The following is a 22,262-nucleotide window of genomic DNA, read 5'->3' on the forward strand; positions in this document are numbered from 1 at the left end:
AACTGTAACAGCAAAGTTCATAGGCCAACAAACGTACTGTATATACGCAAAGATTAACGCTATAACCCGTGTGTCAACAAACAGCTTAGTAAAATTTTACTAAGCCCAAACATGTGGAGGACTTAATTTTGGTCGGTTCTGACGCAAGTTTCTAAATCTTATATTTCCAAAGGAGAAAATCTAAAGACAAAAGTGTTGCTGCTTTTCTTATCTTTTCTACGGAGTAAAACAAAGCAAGAGCTTGAATAAACTGCAGCGACTATAAATTAATGTAACAATTTGTTTTCAGCGAGAAAGCAATTTGGTGAAACTTTTCAGTATACTATTTTATATTTTATAAAAGAGGCGACGGAAATAATGGTGTGTTAAGTTTATTTTGCAATTACTGTTATTTCCCTCGTTAAACTTTAACTATATTTGAACGTTTGTCTGTTTTTCTTATGTTTTTGATTGTGAATAAAAAATGACTACAGTGGAAATCTGGATTGCGATAGTTAAATGTTTGATACTTAGTCGTTTTGAGGTCGATGTTGAGCCTCGGTTCAAAGTTCCATTTAGGGTTAGGATAAGGAATGCAATTTTCACCTTATCTGGCGCTACCAATATGATCTTCCGCTCGCAGACATGTCTACGTTTATTGGAGCCATTTCCTGCACGACTTCGGTCGTTACCAAACACTTAATTATGATTAATGCCCCCTTCTCACCGATATTGAACCCTATATTTCCATAAAGCCGCATTAACGTCGCAATATCACGCCTATATACAACGCTCTTTAAGAGTATCGTAAACAGTGGGAATTTAGAGAGCTAGGAAAACGCTCCAAAGAGCAATGCCATCATCGCTGTTATTTGCCAATAAAACTGGAGTTTGAAAGTTATGGTACAGGGGAGAGAAACATTAGCGATGCTAATGAAATGGAAAGGAGCCTCATGAATATATCACTCGGAGCAGTTAGTGTGACAAACTGCTTTAGACTGATGATGCCATGTTACCATCATTTCGAGGCACCCTTTCGCTGTCTCAAGAGTAAATATGGACGCCGTCAGCCAGCACCAAGATTATTAATGCAAGGGCAAATTCAAATGTTAAATACCGATAAGAGGAAAGTTTAAATTTAAAAGCGACAGTTTACATTGGAATTGCCTCACGTGTGAGGTGTAAAAACAAGTTTTATTCTAACTTTTGCAAGTTAAAGTATAAAGGATATCTATTGCCTTAACTTCTATCAAGATGATTCCGACTAGATGTGGAGGATTTAGTACGTGATTGGTGCTGCTGGATATTGCTCAATGCATTACGTAGTCCAATGACGGATGTTATTGCTTCTTGTGAGGGAAATGTCCGCGAGTTGGTCGCTTTTCACGCGACATTGCCTTGTGAGACAATCAATTTGAGAATCGTTTCTTTTAAGCAGAAACATCTCCCATTCGTTCTCGTCGAATATAAAAAAGATAAATGTGCCAATTTGGTCGGTTATGTCTTTCCCTCGGCGCAATCAATTATGAAATATGTGTATCCGTAAAAGCGTCGCCTGTTGTAGAGGATTTTCCCAATTCTTTGAACCGTTTGTTTTTGTTGCACGTAGGTTTACACGAAAATCTATCAATTTTGTTTTGTTAGACGATTTCGTTCGGTAAGTCGACGTGAAAATCGCTTTATATTCGTAAGTATGAACGTAATTTAAATAAACTGCAAATAGGGATATCGCGGGTATAACGAGAACAGAACGTGGCCTTATAACCTCAGCTAGTCGATTTTCATGAAGTGCCACACTCTCTTCGCTACTAATCATATGCGGAAAGTTTAGTCGACAGGGAGCGGCTGTCATTCAAATGGTCCCCCTGCATGTCCCCCGCTCAACTTGTTCATGTTAACATGTGCTAATTATTGCGTCGATATACATGGAGAGGAAAATATGACCGACACTGACGAGTGACAGCGGACAGATGTTCCCGTGGCCGATTTCGTGCCCCACATGTTGCATGCTTAGCCCTCACCGCATTTCAACACTCTTCTGACAGCCGTTTAAATCACCTCTTCACGGGTGGACCGACAACCCCTTCGATTCGATGCATGACAGAGGACGAAACACATTCTGACAACCAATCTATCGGAAGGAGCTATTTTTAAATCTTATTCATCTACAAATCTGTGTTTCTAAGGCATAGTAGGAGAAAAATACAGTCGATGTTATCGAAAGATTGTTGCAGATTTTTGAATGGAAAGATTTTTAAGAGTGAATATAAAAATCAAATCACCCTGAATTTTTACAGATTCGGTCTGGGTGCAAAAACATTTTTCTTGATTGCTTAGCTTTAAATTAGGTTTGAGTTGGTTTAGAAAATCGGCTCTTTATGTGAGTGGATTTATGGTGCGGTTTGGAGCGATGTTAGCAATAAATTAGTCCGATTTACCGCCTCTACGACCTAATGCAACAAAATAGGCGTTTATCGGCGATAACATCGAAAACCGATAAGGGCCCGACACCATTAACATAATTAACCAAAAATGCAAATGCCAGCATTTTCTCATGGTGGAAACTGAAGCTATCACGATGAACCGAACCGCTATTAACAAGCGAATACACGGCCTCCGTGGGTCGCAATTAGATATTCCAGTCTCATTTGGCTTAATTAAACATCGCCTCCTTGGTCGACCACTGTACACATTCTTATCCCTTGGTCGGTTTCCGAAGTGTTCGCGTGATTACTGAAATTTACGGCTTTATTTGACGATGTCGACAAGATATTTAATTAGAGGTCCGCTGTAGGTGCGGACAGTGTGGCCGGGCGTGGTCAAGTAGACACAATAACATACACAGCCGGTAATTAAGGCAACACCGACAACGAGAAGAAGGGAGACATTTCGGCTGCCAAACGGGCGTGTTTCCGCCAGGACCTTCGGGGAAATTTATGGAATGGAAGCGGCCGCAATCAAATTGCCCACATAAATCTTGACCGGCACCTTATTGATGCGACAACCGCAATAGTGGAACTGTGGTCTTGTTCGGGCAATCTAATCGCTTTGGGGCGACCCGAACACACCAACGATTGCCGGGAATTGATTTACTCACGGTATTCACTTTATTTTCTTGCTAGGGCGGCGGGTTTGCTCCGATATGGGAGCTCTTTTAGATACACGAAACTCGGCATTGTTTGTACTCGAAAATCCAGTTTCAAGTCATGACCATGACAAAAACGCGCTGAATATCAAACGATTCGCGAATGAGCGACTGGTTTCGAACGAATTCGCCTCGTATTTCATACCACGTTAGGGCTATAAATCGTAAAGCTTTGACAAAATAAAATGCAGGGAATGACATTATTTTCCAAACTAATGAAATGTACCAAACGAATTCGATAGCCATTAAATTAAAATATTAAGTACACATACTTTCCGTTATAAATGAACCTGGCTCGAATATTAAACAGGTAAGTAGCAGCTAATTAATTCTTGTCAACAAATTAATGTAAGACAGTCATGGATTAGGTCAAAAGTTCTGACATCCGTCCGATAAAATTATTATTATTCACTACACTAACTTTTTCCTCTTAATTTGAAATTTAAAATCTAATCAAGAGATTCATTAAAATGCTCAATAGGTATATTTTAGTATTAACATTTAGTTGTTTCTACTACATTGAGTTTTGACCTTAAATTTTAACAAAAGCAGTATCGTAGTAATTTTTTAGAATTTATTTGAACATTAACAGTTAGAAGGAAAAAAAACAATAGCACTTGAAACGATGAATAATTAAACAGAAAATGGATTATTGTTATTATAAAAGATAGGAATCGTTTCAGTTTCAATAAATTATAACGATAAGGTTGACTTTGAATCATAACTAACTGTGTTTTTATGAACACGCACGTCGCCATACACCACAAAATTTACATAATTATTCTCTCTTTTTTTTAATTAAGATAGCAAAATGCGTCATACGAGTTTCACATGCGAGTGTCATTCCATAATAAAGTTGTTAAACATTCCTATCATACTGAATGGTCCAACTGGCACGCAATCTCCATTAATGGATATTTTTCTCTTTGTTGGGAAAAAGCATTTCACTGCTATGCAAACAAAGTCACCGACTGTTTTGCAAAGAAAAATACCACAAGTGAATAACTTCTCGTGTGTTCTAAAAAGTTTTGTGAATGAGATTTATATTCTTCGAGCAGCACGTACCTGTCACTCGCTGTTTTATGTAAAGCCAATACAGCAGATGACATCAGCGAAAATCGCATTGTGAATTATTCAAGCAATAGCAGGGCGTGCAGTTTTGCGTCCTGTTAAATCGAGAATCTAATCTCAAACAATAAAGTGTGAATGTGGCAGCCTAGACTAAAAGATAGACATAGCAGTCAAGAAAATTTGCCTCCTTCAATAAGTGTTTAGCATAGTAGCATAGTATAGTCTAGTAAATGGTACTACCTCCATGGTGTTTAATAAAGTTCAAAAAATAACTGTTTTAAAGTGGTACTGCAAAGTGCACATAGAATATTAAATCGGATTTTGCTTCTTGTGATGTTTGGGCATTTCCCATCTGTTGGTTTATGAAACGCTAAAAAGTAGTTTTGAAGAAGATATCATTCATACTCGTGCATGCTTTTTAAAAATTGTCTAAATACTGTTCTTTAGAAATTCTATCACCTTGGTGGTTTATAGTCAATGTGTTGATTTTATCTTTTTTTATATTTAGAAACATTTTGTGAGAAAAGTGAAAGCAGTAATTATTATATATTGTAACTACACAGAACTATGATTTAAATAATTTTGCATTTGGAATTTCTCTGTAATGATTTAAGAAATAGTTGTGGGTAATGTTGTGATTGTGGCGGTGAGCGTCTATCGTAAATCAAGCCGTTATAAAAGTAGATAAACACACAATGGTCGCATAAATTTAGGCATGCTATTAGAATTTATGTGTAAAAATCGCAAGGGAAATCATTATTAATGCCGGCAGGCCGAGTAATTTATCACAGGGCATTTTGGCGTGAAATGATAGATGTGAGTCAACCATGCACGGCAATTGAAGATTCGGAATGATTTGGGTGCGGACACATATTTTCAAAATGATGCTTGTAATAAAGCCATATAAAGCCGATATAAAAAACGCACACCCACCGGGAATTTGAGCGAATGTCTTCCAATTTCTCGTCTGACGAATGGTCGCATTGAAAGCCGGCATTTGTCTTCATCGTGTAAATCAGTGCGAACGGCAAACACAAACTTGAACGGTTTCCTAAAGCGGGTCGACAAGATAGAAAGATCGCCTGACAGCGCGCCAGAGTGATGAGCCCATACGTCTTGGCTTCCCTCCCAGCTCTCCCGGACGACGGAGAAAAATAACCCTCACGCTTGCAAGTCAGGAGAAACGAGGGATGTAAGCGAGCGCCTAAAAGAAAACGTTCATCTTCCCTATTTATATCTGCCAAGATGACATGTATATGTATGGCTGCAGACACATCTCATTTACAGAGAGGCATAATTCTTTAACACTTTCCGCGAGAGTGGCCGTAAATCTGAGTTTGTGCTCTCTAGTTTATAGCGAGCTGCCCGCACTGCACTGTTTCCGCACTTGATTTATCGACGGCGGTGCGAACCAGATGAAGGATAAATGTAATGGATGAACCGCTAACATTAATCTGCAAAAGCCGTCTCCCTATTGACTAATGGTCTCAGCCTCCCATCTACATATCCAAGCGGCAACATCAAAAATTTTCACAATTTTCTTTCGACCTGCAAACTATATCCTTTTAGTATCCTCTGTCATTAATACGTGTATGTAGTGAAAATATTTTAACTATCAAGCAGATGGATGCGGCTTTCTTAAATATTTCTTAATTTTGATTTTATTTATCTATTGTCATCCAATTAGGTCTTTACGAGCGAGAAAACTGATTCACTAGATTATTAAGTATAATTTAGTGAAGTTTTTAAGCCGGTGTGCCCTGCGCTGCCACCATTGACAAATCACGTCACGCGCGCCCCGACGACAATGATTAAGTGGGCGACAAGGCCCGACAAATGCGGGCAAAAATACAAGGACACGGCCCCTTTCCTAATGACGCCATTTATTCTCCTTTATGAGGCAGGCGACATCACAAAGGCCCGACGACCACCAACAATACATTTTCCGGAACAGCGTCTGTTCGTGGTGGTAGCTTCGACGCAACTCGATTTACACTGTATCATACGGAGCTCTATCACCGGCCGAAAGAGCCATTCATTTTTCTCTAATGACAGGTTGTCCGATTCAGCATGCTCTTTACTACGTCCAATTTATGTTTCTTGCACAAGCTATGCAATTTATTTGTCTCTTGTTATGCATATACATGAGAGTTAGTATGCCTCTAGTTAAAAGATTTTTTGGTTTTGGTGGTGTTGTTATAAGCAAACGAATAAACAAGTGGAGCGACTTTTGAAAAGCTTGCCATAATTGTCAGTTCGGAAAACAGAAGTTTTCGGTTTGTTGAGAATAGAGAAATGTACGTTTGAAACCATATATTAAAAACTAGCAATAATCTTAAATATAAATGGTAAGATTGGTAAGGCATATTTCAATTTTGAAAAGAAGCTTCTTGAAGAATATTGCAAGAAGAAACTGTTGTCTCCGATTGCATTTAAATTTTGTCCTGCTTGTATTTAAGTGCCCCCATATTTGTAGACCTTTTCTGTTCGTGGTATAATGAAATGATAATACAGTGAACTAAAAAGGCAACATTTCAAATGCAAATGGGTTAACAATGCGTCGACATGTTGACATTTCGTTAAAAGACGTTCGTCATTCGACAATTGCGTTCTGGTCTCTTCGTTCGCGAAGTGCATTGCACAGATTATAGTCGCGTTGCGCCACTCGCTCGTAAATCACTGAGATTTATGTTCCTGGTGGAACGGCCGCGCCTGTATAAACGCGCGCTACGGCCGCTGTTATGTAAATAATAATTTCATTATGCTGGCATTAAAAGACCAGCTGTGATGGATAACAAATATTATACTGCAGCTTTATTAACTGCGACAAGAATTTAGATAAGAACTGCTTAAATTAAATTCATAATTGCCATTAAAATTTTCTTATCTTACTTGTAAACCTTCACATTTTCAAAAAGATCGTTTCTTGGATTATTTTACTAAAAATCACAGTCGACTGTTAAAAAAATATATAAGAATCAAAAGATGGTAATTGTAACACATTGGACTAAAGCTAAACAGAAAATAGAGCGACAGATTGAGATTGCATCACGTATGAACAGAAATGGTACGGAACATAGAAAACTTCTTATTGCAAATGAGTTTTTCATAAATTTAATTATCGAAGTAAGCAGAGAAATCTCCGAAGAGTATAGAATGAGGAGAGTGTTGAAATATGCTCGTTCCACTCGCTGCTCATTCGCTTCCACTCGTTTATGTCGGCCGTCTTGAAAATTAAATATGCAAATAGAATCCTCGCGATTATAAATAAAAAATCATTTGGTGATTAATGAGACTCATATATTCACGTTAATAGGTGCTCGGCAGCGTTGGTTTACGGTGTGATGTAGGCGGCCGGAGAAAACCTCTCGCTGTAAACTTTAATGATTATCTGTTGGCCTCCGGGTGTGAGGTCACCGTTGGCAGCAACAAATTACATTATTATTCAGCAACACTCACACAAGCCATTTTATTAAATATATAGTATGTATCCGGGCACATTATGCATTGCCGGTCATATATCATTGACGAACACGCCCGCCAACTGGTAAACACAATGATATAGAGTGAGTATAATTGCTGGTTGAGATACCATCGGCCAAGCAACTAACGATTAATAGGTTCACACGTGTATCTTTATAATTTAGCAATGCAGTCACACGCGCTTGGAAAACTCCAATTCAGTTTATCACTTCCTTCAGGTGAAGCTCACCTCCGGAAACCCCCAACAGCTCTTTATTTACAGGCCGACATACAAATTAGTTTTGTCAGAAAGATGACACCTGGAATTTCTTTTTATGCATTCGAGGCACATCGTAGTCATCGTACCCACAATTAATCAACTTGACAACTTAGACAAGATACAGGGTGTCACGAAATTCCAATTAGCTTTCATTATTACAAAGTGTAGTAGCTGTCGAGGTCTAATTAAATACTCTTGACAGCGGCTTGTTTTAAAAGTTGGAAAGTCGCTTACAATTACCACTCAACACCTACACCTTTATATCCAAATAGGTAAATAAATATACAGGGGTATTCACGAGTAATAATGGGCCTAACAACATCCCGACGCAACGAGTAGATATCAGTTTATCTTTTTATTTTTTAATAAATCCGAGAATGCTTTTATTAAGACAATTTTCAATTGACGTTTCGTGACATCTATCAAACCTAAAATGTATTCAAATGACGAAAAAGTTGATCTTTTGTTAATTTACGGTGAATGCAAAAACGAATATGCAGCAGTTCAATTATATGCGCGGCGGTATACTGGTAGAAGACTACCTACCGACTGAAAAAGTAGAATTAAATGTCAGAAGAAATTTTGGTTTCAAGTTTCAACAAGACGGTGCTCCACCGCATTATCACAAGAATGTTAGACCATATTTGGATGAAATCTTTGAAAATAAATGGATAGGAAGAGGTTCCATTAATCTTTGGCCTCCTCGGAGCCCCGACCTCACTCTCCAGGATTTCTTTCTATGAGGAGCAGTTAAAGACAAAGTGTACCAAACACCAGTTGAAAGTATTGAAGACTTGCAGAATAGAATTGTTCACGCCTGTGGGTTTGTAACACCTGAAGTCTTGAGGAGAGTGAGACGATCATTTATGACACGAATTGCAATTTTTAGAAGAAACATTTTGAACACTTATAAGGGTTTGAAATAAAAGTTTGGTGTGAGGGGTTAAATTGTGTTTTTGTAAAACTTATTACGTTGATTTTTTAAGTCTTGTTATTGTATTTTTGTTGAAATAAAAATAACCTTAAAAAAATTACATTGATTTATAAGTTAAGTTCATAACAAATTGAAAAAAAAACAGAGCCAACTATGCTTTAATTTTTTTTTAATAAATATGAATGATCCACAAAGCTGATGACAATGCATAACTGGTTGCGTTTCATTTTTTGTAAGACCCATTATTACTCGTAAATAACCCTGTACATAGTTCTAACAGAATCTTATATGAAGAGGTTATGAATATAAGAGACTACTTGTAATTTTTTTTTTTCTATAGCAGATGTTAAACTATTTCTTTATCAGTTTTTTTGAGTAGATAAAGTAGCATTTTAACCGCAAGGGTAGATAAAGTAACACTTTAACAGAAAGGGTAGATAAAATGTTTTAACTTATTTTATTCATTTAAATTTAAGAATTTTATCATCCACGATGTAGAATAAAGTGTCCGATTTACACTCAAACGAGTTGAATACAACATTTTATTCTTCGAATTAGACTCAACAAGACTTAAACTTGTTTTAAATCTGTTAAAATAATCTGACGTTTCATATTGAGAAATGCCGAACATTGTATTTTTTTAATGTTATTTTTTCTCTTAAACTTTGAGTCCTGCTATAAAAAAAATGTTGTATTCTTATAGACGACGCTAAAGATTGTTTATTCACACGTGAAATAAGTCCACTCGTGAACTTAACCTTTTCACTCGTAGATAAACAATCTCTTTATCGTTTTGTATAATAAATAACTATTTCACACCGCAGTAAATGTAATAAAGTGATCAAATCCAGATATTCGAATTTTTGAGGTGAATGAGGCCTGGGTCCTTTAACCGATACTATTTCAGTAGCCGCCATGCGCCAGTCTGGGCGTAAGACGATTAATGTCGTCGAATTGATGTCGTTTGGCGTCGTATTCGCTTGCATATATTTATAGTCGTCGGTAGTAACGAATGCGTGTCGCTAACGATTTCCCGTGGCTGTTCGTCGGTGTTGCGTGTAATTGCTCAAGCGGCTGTAGCTGTCACTCACGCCATTCAAATGATCTTAATTAGTCGTCTCGTTCTATAGGATCCGTCAACGGTAATTATCTTGACAGCGCCGCGCGTTATCGGATCCGTTATTAAGGCCAACGCGACATAGAGGGTAATTTCATAGGATTGCGCATTCCATTACGTATGCAAATCAGCGAGTTGATAAAATGCAGATCCAATTTTTGCCGGCTATCAACCGTAATCACGACGGCGGGCTCACACCCGACAGACATGTAAACCAGACAGCTAACTGACAGCTCGACTGCGCGCCGCAGACAGCTGACAGCAACAACTTGCTATTCCGCCACATTGAATATTAGCCGGTGTTGATCACGTCATAAAATTCTCTCTTTTCGCACACAGAATCATTTTGACTTGCAAGAGAGATTCGTTTGATTGTGACGTAATTGATCCGGCGGGCTTCTGCGACCACCTTGTTTTACTTCTCTTCATGTTTTACCCTATCGTAAAAACTTGAAATACGAAAAATGTAATGCTTGTTAGGAAGATTAAGATAAGTGTTTATTGTTTGTCAAGTTAATATGACTGCTGTTTCCATTCCGAGATTGTGTAAATGTTTAAAACACATAAACAGAAACTTAATATTTATTTCAGTGTTTCAAGCTAATGCACAACGCCCCATGAATTATTTAATTTTATTCGCTCACGTCCGGAATAACGTAATAATTGGATGCTGTGCTAACTGCAACAGCGGATAACTACCTACTTATTTTCAAGTGAATGTAAAACACTGTTGCATTTACGGGATATTATTACAACTCGCTTTAAACATATGTTATTGTTGCTACTTCGTAGTTTATTGCGAAAATAAAATACTTCATTGATTTTACTTTAAAAGGATTAGAATCGCACCTTATATGTATATATTTATTACTTGTTACTTATACATATCTTTATTTCAACCTACATTCTCAAGTAGATATAACAGTTTTTGTGGGGAATTTTTATTAACAGACATACAGGGTGTTTCACATAATTTTACGAGGCCTGCGCCTCTAAGATGCAATCAGTAACACATATTCCGACACGAACTCGACTACAAATTTTGAAAAATTGGATAATCTTCTCTAGTTTCTCTTCATGCTTGATAGAACAAATGATAATTGTTTCTGAAAAACCGCAGTTTATGACTATTAATGAAACAGTGATTAGTTTGACAACTTCTGTCATGAATTTCCAAAAATGAAATAAATAAATGTGTATTTTTTGTATCTAGTGTTTTGTGAATTTTGTATATTTGGGAGCCTCGTAAGTTGTGTGAAACATCCTGTATGTGTGTACAAACATACAGGGTATTTTATACAGGGATATTTTTTATTAGTATTCATAACCCAATGTATACTAAAAAAAACGGGTCAATTTCATAGGGTAGGCGACCAACATTTCAAGCTTTTAGAGAGTACTAGACATTAAAATATTCAAAAGGAAAATTTTGTGTCAAGTTTGTCAAGTATCAGTCTTGAAATTTAAAGCGCAGCTTTAAAAAGTTAATGCCATTTGTGTGCCATGTACACCAAAGTGGAGCGGGAGATATGGTCGCATCGCATGGCCCCCACGATCGCCACACTTTGGCACCTAACGAATTTTTTCTTTGGGGGTATTTAAAAGCAAAAATTTATACTAATGTTTGAGCGCAAAATTTAGAAGAGCTGAAAGAACGTATTCGTACAGAATGTAATAATATAAAGTTTGTTTTTTAATTATATGCGTGTGGATCAATTAATAATTCGAAAGACGTACCAAATAGCAACAGCTCTGTTGCTCTCTCGCTACGTATTTGCGTAAGGTCGGTCACGCTATTTATCTTACTTTAACAAATGCGATTAAAATAACGCAAAGCTAGTGACGTACGTCAAAAGTATGTCTTAAAAAAAACTGTTTTGAGGCTAATATTTATACCCTCTATATCATTATAATAATCGCAATTCAAGCCCTATAAAAATCCTAATGCCAGGGAGTAGCTTTAATTTTTGACTTTAGTAACTAAATGTCAGAAGCTGTTTAATGTTAAAAACAAACAGAGGTCATGTCGTGTTGTTAATTCACACTACCCCCACCAGCCCCCCCATAAAATATAAACTTTAGATCCTGAATTTATCAGGAATGCAGTGGCGGGGTTTTCAAAATCGCTTGGGTTATTGTTTCGAACTGCAAGGACAGCATTTTGAACACTTGCTTTAATTATTGAATATTTTTCTTGTTTTAATGGGTTTTATTTTCTTTTAATTAATATTTTATTACATTTACTTTGTTGTTTTTAAAAATTTGTCTTTTATTTAACGATATTAAAGCCTTTGTAATATTGGTTGCCTATGTCTAGATTAACGGCTAATCGTAATAGTCATAGTAACATTGAAGTGGACCCGGTTTTTTAAAAAGTATACATAGGGCTATGTAAGGAATAAAAAAATGTCCCTGCATATTTATTTATTGAAAAATATTGAGACTGCATTTTAATGAATCCCCTATGCCGATGCTTGATTAAAACTTGTGGGTGTTTGGTGCAGGTCCCAGCAGCCTCCATTGATGTGAGAACTTAGGTTGTTTTAACAGAGCGCCCCTGAAGGCCTCATGTGTGCACCAATCATGCGTAATGAATTAAAGTGTGAATTTGTTTTGTCGTTTTGTATTCGTTCTTAATTATACTGTCAAATTGTCAGACAGTGCACCATCTACGGTGTGCTCTTTGTGACTGTGTGACGTGCAATGACGTGGCTGTACACGCCGTGACGGCTGCTGAAAGAGCCCGATAATAAACGCGCATTGTGTGCTTCCTTTCCGCGGCATTACGGCACACAATGGTCAATTACCTGTCGTGATACGGCACTCCATTCAGCTTTGACACGCGGACATGACGCTTAAAAGAACGCCGACGGGATCAGCTTTTAAACTAATTTCCCCCGATTATATCTCAGGTTTTTGAACAGTTCTGCTGATCTTGCCGGACTATTGTTTGGTGTGATTGACTGGTCGCCATACACTACGCATCTGAGTCTTCTTGATTTAACACATCAGCTTCCGAAATTACAGGCATTTACGTGGTTTATAGGTAGGTAATTGCGTTAATGCGGTTTTGCTCGATTTCCGATCGAGAATTGTCTATCAGCTGCGGTTGCATCAACATTACATAATACCAAATGCGCATCTACTTCGAAAATAGAGGTATAATAACTAACTTAGAAGTCTTAGAACCGAATGCAATATGTATAAAAATTCAAACGGGGTATGCATACAGAGGTAGGCTCTTTCTCGTCGAAAGTATCTAATGGATTAAGTGAGTTTCCTTTATGCACTAGTGAATAAAGTAAATCGAAAATTTTAATGAATTTTATTAAAACATTATCTCTGCTGCGTCACTCCAATACCATCATTAGCACATTTTTATCAATTATCATCGATGCTTGTATTGTTTTTTTTTATTTATTGGTCGTAAATAGACAGTAGTTGCACATACAGGTTGTCAAAACTCGCGCCTCAGACAAAAATGTGAAGTAAGATAAGATACCAAGAACATGGTAAAAATGTTCTTAAAAAAATTCTATCTGCCAAAAAATTTGGGCATTTATTTTTTGACATTTGACATTTTTTATGTCTATTTAATGATACTGATAGTCTTGTATATGTTTCTTTTTTAATTATTTAGTAAAGGTACAAAAAGTCATAAATAACATTTATTCTTCGACACTGTCAAAATTTACGGTTTTTCTCCCGTGTAAGGAAGTTTTGACAACTGTTTGGCATTTCTCAATACAAAACGTCAAATTATTTTTAACAGATTTAAAGCAAGTTTAAGCCTTGTTGACTCTAATTCGAAGAATAAAATGTTGTATTCCACTCGTTTGAGTGTAAATCGGACGCTTTATTCCACCTCGTGGATGGTAAAAATCTACTCGGTCAAATAAAGAGTCCGATTTACACTCAAACTCGTCGAATAAATAACTATAAATAGTTTAATTTAACTCTCCATTTTGTGTTTATTGTCCTTGAAATATGATAGTCTGATTGCGTAGAAAATGGTTTATAGGACACAGGGAAATAAAAAACATTAAATTCGACGTTTCGATACTTTAATTGTATCTTCTTCAGGCCAAGAATTCTCGTTGGTTGAGCGAAGAACTCTTCCAATTTAAGATACAGCTTCCTTGTTTTTCTTCTAATAGCCTGTAGCAAAAAAACTTTAAAAATTATTTTTTCAACAGAAATAAATGAAGTGCTGCTAATTTTACGCCTCTATAATTTTTTTTTAATAATAATTTATAATAAGAATATTTTTTGGGAAGTCTTTTTACTTTTTGAGTTTAGCAAAAAAAAAATTTAATGGCAACCTACTATGACAATGTTTTTAATTAAAAATTATGATCTAAAAAGAACTAATTTTCTTCCATTTTTAATTTGTCCGAAACCACCCCTAAGTACCTCCACAAAAAACAAACCTGTCTTATGACGAGCTCGGAACTCAACTTTAACAATAAAAAAAGACTACTGGTTTAAAAACACTTTTATTTAATTAGGGTTCATTTTTATATCATAAACTTTAATTTAAAAAATTGTCACGGTGGTTGCCATTAAAAAAATTGTTTTTGTAAAACTCGAAAACTAAAAAGAATTTCGAAAAATTGAAATTTTTGAAAAACGATCACATTTTTATTGTAATTTAAACAACACTAATTATTTTTTCGTAAAGTAATTAGTTTATACAAAAAGCGCTTGGTTCCATACTTTTTATTCACCCGGTATATAAACAGCTAACGTAGCCTCAATTTTGCCAATTCAGCTGTTCGGGCGTTTAGCGGGGGTTGCGAATTGTTTATTTTCCACCAGCATCAAAATTCTCAACAGCTCTAAGAATGTGTGCAACAAGTAGTGCATCTAACGGCGAGGAATTGTTTCTGGGATGGTAAACGTGTAAGAAAAAATCTACGAAACGAAGCTCCACTCAAAATGCAAATGCGCCGTTATTTATGATCTAAACTACGGAAATCATTTGCAGTTCTTGACGCGTTATTAATAATTTATATAACAGCGTTTGATAAATGGATGTCTTTATCATTTGAAAGGAAATTATGACTGCCTTTCATGGAGATTAATGTGTTTGATCTGGCCCCTCAATATTATGAAACGAAACAAATTAGGGGCCGTCCAGATAGCTGTCGAAATTTAATAGGGCCACATTTTTCTTTGCTGGATATATTTGCGTTTCAAATGACACACTCGAATACTCAATTATGACCCGGAAAAAATTAAAAACGTTTTGTTTTTGATATTTAGTCGGTTTGGATCTACACTCTGGCGTCCTCTTGAGTAGTGCATTGAAAGTTCTTAAGTTAAGATACAAACCTTAACTGAAGAGAGCTTCGAGAGACCGGTGCTTTTTAAATTTCAAATTGAACTGTGATGCTTTATGCAAAATTAATTTACAAGCACAGCACCTGGGGGAATTCAAACTGACTTAACAGGGAATAAACATCAAGCAATTAGTTTCCACTTCAAGAATTCACTAAAAAGGAATTCTGACTAAGTTATAATTCTGTTTGAGACATCCAGGTTGCTCTTCTAATCCCCTCGAGGAGTACTGTTATTATTGCCATTCCTTTTGTTATATTATCTTCGCACACTTGAGTAAATTCATTGCAATTTCATTAAATTTCTGGGAAAAAATTTAAAGGCCTGGGTGTCAGCAGCAAAATTCTCCGGGCATTTTTCATGCAAAGCGAGAACCAAGCTGTAATTTAGTGGTCAGTGAACTCTTGCAATTTGCAAAAATTTATAATTTAATTTCACCTCTTTGAAAGTCGAACTTTAAATAATTTTTGATTTTACATAGGATAATAATTCCGTTGTCCTGTTTGAAACAATGTGTGATGGATGTCGCAGCGAGATAGATAAACATCGAACCGGTCAAATCCGGTAGCGCATTAATTATTTTGAAAAATGATGTGATGAATATGTCCAATGTAAAATCTATATCATTTAAAATTAATTCCGACGCAGGCACATGAATAATACGATACTTGTAGAATTGGTTATAACATAATTTACGATAATTAAATCTGTTAATTAGTCTGGTTGGAATATTAATGTTATGGATATGTATACAGGCAGTGTAATTAACAGTGGGCTTGTTATGTTTTAATTAATACCTTTCTCTCATAACAGCCCCACAAGTAATAAACATGCATGTTATCAGCAATGATATACAGTTTATTTTTGATTTATAGTCAACTTCCTGTCATATATTCTCACACCTAACATGCACATATATTCTAATCAGGTCATATATTTTATTAATGTGTTTTTGTTCAATGTTCAAAGCAGGGTGTGGGACACATTTGCATGACAATTATTATTAGTGTAAAAGAAACACTCGACACATGTTTGTCCTTTTTCACTTCGGCCATCCCCTATATACATAATTAATGATTTATTATACAAACTCTGAATCTATTTTCATATGGCTTCGTAAATTTACATATGTTCCCGGATTGAGTTTATAAGAGGAAAAAAAATATCGCCAAAACTGCAAAGGAACAACATTTTTTGCTTTACCTGAAACGAGCAAATCTGTAATTAAAACTTTATTATTCTAATTCTGTAGAAAGAAAAAAATTTTTTTCTTGATTTTGGACTTCGAATAATGTTTCTCTTTTTTTCCTATCACATCGGCGGTTTTATTATTTTGACAATGATGTCACTTTGACAGATGAGTTTACGGAAGTTAAATAACAAAAATGGTTGTGAAATACAGATCAAAGAAACAGCTTTAAGATAAAAACCAAAGTAATTTTTAACAAAAACTATCATTATTTATTTAATAAATTAATTTTCAAAGTGACATATAGTTGTCAAATAAATAAGTCGAAAATCAAGAGAAAAATTAACTTTTCTTTTCACTGAATCAGAATAATAAAGTTTTAAGTACAGATTTGCTCGTTTCAGGTGAAACAAAAAATGTTTTTCGTTTGCAGTAAAATCAAAGATAAAAAAAATGTTTCCTCTTGTAAACTCAATCCGGAGACATACCGTATATCGAAGAAAATATTTTCAGATGTTTATAAAGAGTAAAATGAAATTAGTGCTGTTTTTTAAAATGAAATACCACAGGTAACTATCGATCACTTTAATCAATTTCAATTAAAATCAGTTGTGTGGTTATCATTATTACCTAACAGTAAATAATACAAAATTGACCTTAACCAAGGGGTTTGAACGGTCATTAGCAGTAGTAAATATTGCATGTTTGCAAGGAAGATTTGTGAACGTATATAGATGTGCAGGAAATGAGGAAATGTGTAATACTTAATCATAGTAGAGGAAATAGGTTCGAGATACAGTTGAAATAAAGACATAACGAGGTGATGATTTATTCAGAAAATTTAAATAAATAAATTACTGGTTGTTTAAAATTAAAATATTAGACATATTATGTGGGCTACTGCATGCATTAGTAAATGAAAAAATAATCGTCGTATTGTCTTTCTTTAATTAATCTTAATCTTTGTGAAAGGAAAGAAAACAAAATACATAGAGAAAAAGGAAAAATACAACATTGATCTTGATGCAGGTTTCAGGTTTGAGCAGAGTAACCGTTTAATTAATGATACTTCTTGCATTTACAGACATCGGACATGCAATAATTTTTTTCCGATATTGATAAAGTGTCGTTAGCAAGGCAAGTATTACTTAATTAAATGCCCACCTGACAGTTAATTAACTGAATAATTTGCAATCAATACTTTTATCCCTCTCAGCATTCCTGTTATCAGTTTGAATTTAAATTTGCAATAAATTACATTTATTTGCAAGCTTTAATGTAAAACAAAATCCCACATCCTTTGGTGAATGTGTCGGCATTTGCAGAGTAATCGACTTGCTCCCGATACAACAAAGGTAGGCACGGCATTGCCATATTTAACAGTAATGGCTTTATATACCGCAACCATGCATTGTTTATGCTCGTCTTGGTATTAATGTACAATTTTTTTTTATTTATTATCATTATTTTTCCATATACCTACGTGTGGTATTATTTGTTCTTAAATAGTAAGTAGTCTTTGACAACAAAGCTTAGATCTGTTGTGTACTAGGTACTGCAAAGGTACAGTCAACCGATCTGTAAATGACGTGTCTATAAAGCGAAACCCTGGGTTTGCTGTCGGCCCCTCCGACCACAACAACTCCATCGTAAAGTTGGAGATTTTTTAGGAAAGCATTCGCAACGAAATTTAAAGTCTCGTATTCACAAAAATATTAATATTTTATTACAATTGATTGTTACCCGCACATCGTTTTAAAGATAAATAATTCGTATACTTAAAGCCCAGGGGTTCGTTTTATAGACATGTCCTTTTCAGATCGGTTGACTGTACTAAATTTGTGGCTTTAGAATGGTGATTTCAATTTGATAGTGCGTAAAGATTGCATTCTGATTTGTTTTAGGTAACTGCACTTTTATGATTGTTTAGTCTTGTGCCATTATGGCACTTTACAGAGCTGCCACAAAACCATCCAAGATTGTGCAGGTGTTTGCAATTGGAATTAATGAGAAATCCTTTGGCATTGTTGTCCATATTAGTCTTGGCCACTTGGTGGTCGAATTTTTTGCCATTGGTGACATATCGTGTTTTTGACCACACCTAGTTTGCGGTTATCTTTAAATGGCACACGTTCGCTTATTGGTACCTAATAAACGCGCGTCGCACACGCGAAATCACTAGCATTTACATTGCTTATTACCGCCGACGACAGGACAGGGCAGGGCACATGAATGATGTTCCATTGTGATGATGCCAGTTGTCTTGACGTCAACTATCGACGACAACCTCTGCAGAATTCGTTAAGCAAGGCGGCGCTTCTTAACATGTAAATTAGATGGTTCGGACTGCGAGCCTTTAAACGACGGACATTTATCAATGTTAGCCGCTCTGATGCATTATTAACGCACTGTGTTGGCCGTTCGACGTTTTGGGAATACGATTTTTGTTTGTGGATTTCCGTTTGTGGTAATGCTGACTTGACGGGTAATTGATGGTTTCCTTTCGACAAGGCTCTTTCCAGTTTTTTGTAACATATATGGAACGACGATAACTGCGTGATGCAGGCTTTCGATAAATTATGACCGGTCGTGTTATTGGACACAAAAGAATGTTGCGATTTGTTTTCCAATTGCGTTGACTGCAGGATATTCATGGGGTACTTAAACCGGCAATGGAAAGGTTTACTGATAGTAAAAAACTTATTAACGTCATAAGGCCGATATCAAACGCCTCTATTATTTGCCTATCGCACGTGTGTCGTTCAGCACTTTTCATCATATTAAAAGAATTTGGCAAAATTATTCAAAATCATAATGTGAAATAATGTCAAACTTGATGTAAGAAGCCATTTGAGTGTGCTTTTTGCATAGCAACGAACATGCGTAACATCCGTTAATTCGTAGGCTGTTATCGTTAGCCTATAGGCCGTTAAAATATAACATGCATGGATTAAATTTTAGTGGACGTTGTTAGGCATGTTGCTATACCAAAGGCACTCAAATGTCTTCTTGCGTGTTATTATGATTTAGGAAAATTTTGGCAATATTTTTTAGTATCACAAAAAATACTGTTCGCCATCCGGCTATTCGGTTACCGCCTTGATTTAACAACATTTAACCGCGTTTGTTATTTGCTTCTTATTAGCCTTGATTATAAATACAACTTTTATAATCGAAGAACAGTTGAAAGAGTTTTCAAAATTATCTAGGTATGCATGCCTGCTCCCAAAAAATTTCTTTTGATGTACGACATAATTACAGGGTGAGTCATCTAAGAGTAAGACTGACGAACCTGAAATGCAACCCAATTCACAATTTTCATAAATAACTAGATGTAATAAATTATATTTTTTCAATATGTGGTTTGCATACCCTTGACATTATCAAAATATGACAAGTGAAATAATTATTTTTGAACATCAAATGCAAAAGATCGCTATGATTCTAATTTATAGTGAATGCCCTAAAAATGCGGTTGCAACGTTATCGTGATCACCAGGATAAATGTAAGTTTTGCGATGATTTGACGACAACATGACGTCGTAAATGTAGCAAAAGTATCAAATTGCTATCATTGGTCAAACACATGTAGAAACATAACCACAAAAAATAATTTGTGCAATAGCAATGGTTGGACCGCGGTCGAAAAGCCCACAACTTTTACGAAGAACTACTTTTTGTAAAGCGTCGGTTGGACAATGACAATATATAAGGACAAAGTGACAATCTATGGTGACAAAAAAAAGTCCAGAATCAACACTTTTGCAGAAATTGAAGTAAATAATAATGTCTCGAGGTTTTTTAATTTTTCTGAGATATCCAGACTCGTTTTAAAAAAATCACTCTGTATATTGTTTTTTAAGTTAATATATTTTTTGTTTATTTTTTTTTTGGAAATCTGAGTTTATGTTTACATTTTTAAATAAAGTTGTTTATTTGAATAAAGGTTTTTATTGTAACATGTAGCAAATAGAATCATTGTACTAAAAACGAGCATATAGCAAATATGTATTTGCGACACGTAGCATATTAATTAATAGTATAATAATACATTGCTACCCAACCCTGCTGATCACCAACTCCCACGGAGACATATTTAAAAAGAATTTAAGAAAAAGAAAGAATTGAAAAATAGAATAATAGAAATAGAAATAATTTTTGACTTGTCTTTTGGTGTTTTCATTCTGAGCAGCCAAATTTGTATCTTAACGTAAAGTGCACTGCTTTAATTCAACAATTATTAATAAGTAATAAAGTTTGACAAATAAGTAATTGATTAATAATTTTCTGACATTTTTAAACAAATTAAGTTTATTGAATCTAGGTATCAACGACAATTGATTTCATAATAAATATGATTGAATGCTTATTAAACTTTCGTGTCCGTGTGTATCTCAAGCCTGTTTTTTTTTTAAATGTGTCTAACAGTCTTAACGTTGGCACCACTAGTACATTTACTCATGGTAATTAATAAAGAATCTTGGAGTTTCGGTTTTGGATTTTTAAAAAATTGTCTGTAAACGAAAACACAGAAATGGAGACAAATTGGATTACCTACCGCTAACAATTTTCGAAAATTTTTTTCAAATACTAAAAAATCCCATAAGCCGCAGTGTTTTTGTCACTATGACAGCGCAAAAGTTTGCCCTAACAATTATAGCCACAAAACGGAACCTAACTTTTGAAAGCGTCTGAATCTAGTAGAACTTTCCATTAAGTTAAATAAATTAATTACAACTTATTTGTTAATTTAGTGATATACGTATTCATTAAATTGTCTTATCGAATTACACTCAAGGTTTTTTTTTACGAAGAAAACTTGACATTTTTAATTCGAGTTTTGTTTCCTTTAGGCAATTTAACTCAAAAAACTACCAGAAAAAATTACTCGTCCTACGGACTGGTAATTTTTTCAGAAGCAGTTTTTTTCGTTAAATTGCCAGAAAACAAAATTCTCATTAAAATGTCAAGTTTATTTCGAAAAAAAAAGTTCTCGTGATAAGTGATAAAAAGAGTGTAAGGGAAAGTGAGAACAAGACCACCTTTACACTTATAGTCTACAGTTACTGAAATGAGTTAAGAAACTTTAAACGGTGATAGAACTCATCAAAACAAATTACTTCTATATTTACCATTTTTTCGAAAACTCAAATTTATACTTACATTTATTTTCACCGTATTCCGTGTCATCGAGTCGTTTATGGATGGCACGGTACGCAAAAAATTAAATACGGCAAAAACCCAGGTAGATAGGTCTTGCAAAAACTTACTGACACAATTTAGTCACGTCCTTCACCTACCTGCATGCGGCCGTGTATACAATTTATTGGCAAGTGAATTTCCTGTAATTATCGTCAAAAATGGTGCAGTACATTAATCGGGAGTTAACAGACATGGTGCTAATCTACGGGGAAGCTTTATCGAATGCTGCTGGAGCGATTTCGCGGTCGCCAAGTTCAAATTTAGAAAATCGGTGGATAGGTCGTAATGGACCAGTTTTATGGCCAGCTCGTTCACCGGACTTAAATCCTTGTGACTTTTTTCTATGGGARCATTTAAAACAGATTGTGTWTGAAATTCCAGTTAACACCGTCGAAGAATTAACTGTTCGTGTGAATAATGCAGCCGAGTCAATTCGACGAAATTCCGACATGTTGGTGACAACTAAAACTTCTATGACTCGAAGGGCACAAGCATACATCGATAACGGAGGGCGTCTTTTCGAACATTTAATTTGAAGGTTAG

Source organism: Tribolium madens, unplaced genomic scaffold (genome assembly GCF_015345945.1).
Source record: "Tribolium madens isolate multiple individuals breed KSU strain unplaced genomic scaffold, Tmad_KSU_1.1 Scaffold_3;HRSCAF=73;Tcas5.2_LG2, whole genome shotgun sequence".
Classification (NCBI taxonomy): domain Eukaryota; kingdom Metazoa; phylum Arthropoda; class Insecta; order Coleoptera; family Tenebrionidae; genus Tribolium; species Tribolium madens.